The 4,626-nt window shown below is 36.5% G+C and overlaps 1 long non-coding RNA gene across 1 annotated transcript in view; it reads right to left on the reverse strand.

The window, feature by feature from the left end:
* Positions 1 to 2,229: 2,229 nt before the first annotated feature.
* The window catches only part of LOC106148695, a 5,639-nt gene continuing 3,242 nt past the window's right edge, over positions 2,230 to 4,626 (reverse strand). Inside the window, exon 3 of the long non-coding RNA XR_001234343.1 lies at positions 2,230 to 2,383. This is a non-coding gene — a long non-coding RNA (uncharacterized LOC106148695). The remainder of the gene's footprint in view (positions 2,384 to 4,626) is intronic.

Below are 4,626 nucleotides of genomic sequence, written 5' to 3' on the forward strand. Positions count from 1 at the left end.
CAGGCCTCATCAGCTGTGCATCAGCTCCTGACTCAAGGCTCTGGACTTGTGCATTCAAAGAAAGGTTTTAAAAAGAAACTTTTTAGGAAACTATGTTGGGAGCAGCCATCCAGGAAATCACGGTGTTTCTCTCCCGTGACGTAATGAGTAGAATATGGGCCTGTGCTTCAGATGATCTTGGGGAAATGAGTTTGACCATTTACTAGTTATGTGACCTTGGGAAGATTGGTGAACTGTTCAAAAATAATTTTTTTTCTTACAGGCAGCATTTTTGTAGCAAATGAGGTGATTAAGACCTTAGCCTGATGCTTGGGAAATACAAATGTACATTTTCTTCTTGTGCTACCGATTAGAAAAATTATCCTATGTTTTTAAACATCATGATATAATTAATTCTTCTTCTTAATGTTTGCATCTTTCTTACCACTATTTCTCTTACACTGGGCCCTCTTTATCCTTCAATTCCATATCCATGTATTCAAACAAATGCTTTGAAAATATTTGGGAAAAACTACACCTGCACTGAGACTGTAAAGAAATGTTTTTCTTATCATTGGTTCCTAAACAATACAATATAAGCACTTTTTATATAGCATTACATTGTACTGGACATTGCTAATAATCTATTTACATTGTATTGAATATTACCCATAACCTAGCAATGATTTGAAGTTAATGGCAGAATATGCACAGATTACATCCAAATTCTATGCTATTTTATAGAAGAGGTTTGAGCATCCTCACTTTTTGGTATCTGACGTAGGTCCTGGAACAATTTCCCATAGCTACTAAGGGACAACTGTGCTTAAGTTTATTTTGTTATTTGTTTGTGTCTTCCTTGCTACCACTATACATGTATACGTTTATAGGTGCATATATGTACATAACTGTGCATGTCTATGAAATACAAAATGTATCGTGTACACATCAATGTATTATTTTGCTGTATATTAATATCTATGCAATATGATATACACATAATTTCAGGGCAGAGGTTTCCATTTGTCCTCTTGCCCTGCTCACTGCTTTGTCGGAGGGAGTGTTGCCATCATCCCTTGGGACAGGATGATGGCAACATTGCAGAGGGTCTGGCATGGCACGGGGGACTGGATTCATCCTCTCTAGGAAGTCAGTGGGGAGGCAGAGCCTAAGTTTAAATTTGAGAGGAAAGAAAGAAGCCAAGGATCATCAGATTAGGGTCACTCATAGAGCTAAGAGGTCCGGAGTCGTGCTGAGGGAGTGACCCAGAAACACAGAGATGTGGTCAGAGAACTTGCCACAGGATTCGCGGAAGGCTGCATCTGTGCCTAATCTGGTCTGGAGTGTGACCCTAGGATAGGGAGCCCGAGTTAGAGTAGAAGGCAAAATGACAGGGGCAGAGAGGTCTAAGTGGCAGGAGGCCACTGCACAGGGAGGACTGTCCACTTAATGTACTGAATTCACCGAGATTCACAGCAGTATCGGTGTGTGAGAGGATGGTCTGAGGTCATCCAGGACCTAACACATTTACCATGAAGGGAAGGCCCCAGGCAACAGGGAGCAGTGATTTTTACCCCTGAGACTCAGTGCTGGTGTGTTCTCAGCATCCGTCTTAACTTCTATCAACTTCTGTTGATAGAAAATGAACCTGGGAGAAAAATGAATAAAACATTACCTTATCACCCAGAGATAGAGAGATAGATATTTTGAAGGTATTCTTGTGTGTGAACTTTTGAGTACATGTCTATACTGACTAAAATGACGACAGAATCAGTGACAAAAGAGATCGATGTGTCTGCTGTCTTCTTTACCCAGATGGAGAAATCAAAGCCTTATTTCTCAAATAGCTCTGAAACTAGGAAGGGAAGTCAGGGAAGTTATGTACTTTCTCATTCCTACCCTCCACGTGTTCTGGTTTCACTGACGTGTTTCCAAAGGTCTTCCCCACAAGGTCATTTATATCACAGAGCATGTATGGCTCCATCTTTCATGGTAAGTTTTGACTCCAATTTAAATTAATAATTGTGTGAAATGACAATTTAACTTCTTCCAAAATGCTATTTTAAAGCCACTTAGGGGGCTGGGGATTTAGCTCAGCAGCACCGTGCCTGCCCGCCCAGCAAGCGCAAGGTCATGAGTTCGATTCCCGGTAACAGAAAAAAAAATAAATAAATAAACAAACAAACAAAAAAGCCAATTATTAAAAAGTTCAGATTACTTCTGTTTATTTGAAATTATAATGTTCTACTCCAGAATAATGTAAGATCATTCTTTCTTTGGCTCATCAAATAAAAGGGTTTCAAATTAAGAATGCTGAAATTTTTTTCTACTCCTTTGGCAATCTTTTGGAAGTTTATAACCACTCAGACATCTTGGGCTTAAGTTGAATTGTCTTAGGTTTTGTCTGTATGAAAGAAGATGTTGTTTAGTTAGATAGATAGATAAATAGATATATGGATGTGTACATGTATAAATCTATCTATGTTCTAGCTTGAGAGTTTTGTATCCCTTTAAGGTCACTTTGTACATTTTTCATGAAGGACAGGAAGATGCTTTAAGATTTTATCTTAGTATTGTTTTTCAGAATTAAAAATTATTTTTGTCTTAACATTCTTTGAGCTGCTTGGATCAGTATGTACAATTCTCATCAAATTTGTTTTTTTAAGCACTATTTACCAAATATTTGTGGCTCCTCTCCTCTCCTTTTGTGTCTCATACAAAGGTCTGAGAACACTTGTTATTCGACTACAGGCCACTGACACTTCTTTTTTATCCCCTCCCACTTTCTTTTGGATATGTTAGTAATGCATCTTCAAATATTTCTTAATTCATTGTAAATTAATCCACTGAAGTTTTCACTTCAGACATTTTATCTTTTATCTTTAGAAGTTTCACTTGGTTCTTTTATTTTCTAAATGGCTAATATTTCTCTAATTTTATTTATACTTTCCTTTATATACATTTATACAGTTAGGACAGTTACTGTGTTAGTCCATCATTCTTGACATTTTTTTTTTTTCTTTTTCTTTTTTGGGTCTGTTTCCATTAACTGAATTTTTCTCTTGGCTATGAATTACAATTTCTTGCTTCTCGACATATCCAGAAATTTGAACAGGATGTTGGACATTATGATGATTACTTTATTGAGGATCTGCATTTTATTGTCTAACTTTAAAGAATACTGGGCATCTTTTGATGGGAATTAAGCTATTTACAGATAAGTTCGATCCCTGTGAGTCTGGTTTTTAAGCTTTGTACAAGGGTTCTAGGGCACACTGGATGGAGTTTCCGTAAATACAAGCAGCTGGGACTATGGCTGAAGAAGGGCGGTAAAGCCGGGTCTTCCCGTTTTTCTGGTTGGAACTCACATAACCCCAGCCACTGTGCGCTGTAGGATTTGCTCTTTTTTCAACCTCCTATTCATTCTTCCGTCTGGTTTGTAGAGTTCTACTCCGTGCATGTGTGGCATGGCCCTTGTACAGACTCAGGAAGGAGCTAATACAAATAGTCTATGACACATCTTCATTTTCTAGGGAAGTCCCTCCTTTTTCTGAAATCTGCCCTACACAGTTAATCCGCACTGCTTCCCTGTAACTCTGATCTTGAACTCTCTAACTGTGTGATACCGCCACACTCTGTCAGGTTTCTACCTTCTGCGCATAGTCTGGAAAATTCTTGTTCCTTGTTGTCTGAAAACAGAAGCTTTTCAAAGGTTTTCTATCCTGTTACTTCTTTTCCTTATTTTTCTTTTTTATTTGTAGATTCAGTTGTTTTTTTTTTTTTAAATGTCTTCGTGATTGGAAGCAGAACTCAACTCTTCAGGCAATTTCTATATTTCCTTATACACTTGATTGATCTGTGTGCTATATTTGCTTTTCAATACTTTTCAATGGTTTTTAGAATTTTACTATGATGTATTTGATGCAGACTTGATTTTATTTCTCTGCTTTGGCATTGCTGTGCTTCTCAAATAGAAGATTTCAGTTACTTCACCATTTCTATTATATTCTTACAAATTTACATTTTAAACACTGACGTCCCCAAATTATATTTCTTCCAGTTGGAATTCATTATAATTTAGGTTCAATCTTTTAGTTATAACTCCCAGTCCTCTTAATCTATCATTTTGGTTGCCTTTGATTTCTTTTCTCAAATCTATCTTGCTATTTAATCTGTATTTCTAAATATTCTATTCAGTCTTTATGAATTTTATTTTTACCTCAATAACTGCTATCTGTATTTATTATGTGTTTTCAGATTACTTTCTACCAACTCAAATGCATAAGCATTTAATCTTTATGTTGCTTTCACCCTTAATCTTGTCTGAATTTTGCTTTTCCATGTGAGTTTTATAACTTTTTACATGTATTGAAATTTTGTTTTCTGTACAAAGATTAGATGACCTGCGTTACGGAGCTTAAAGTTTCTGTAAGATTTACAGGGATACTAGTGGTCTTCAGCCCCTTTTGGTGAATTGATCAATTTATAGGTTGTGGGACTCTAGAATGTTAATGTCAAGCTCCAAATAGGTAAAATTTTTACAACTTAAGACTTTCAATGGATAGTTGTTGTCTATCCACTGTCTAGGTAAAGAAAAGTAAGATTCCTTTGCAATTCTCTCTCTCTCTCTCTCTCTCTCTGTATATA

The sequence above is a fragment of the Chinchilla lanigera genome, unplaced genomic scaffold (genome assembly GCF_000276665.1).
Source record: "Chinchilla lanigera isolate Chin_1 unplaced genomic scaffold, ChiLan1.0 scaffold00026, whole genome shotgun sequence".
In the NCBI taxonomy this organism is placed as follows: Eukaryota; Metazoa; Chordata; class Mammalia; order Rodentia; family Chinchillidae; genus Chinchilla; species Chinchilla lanigera.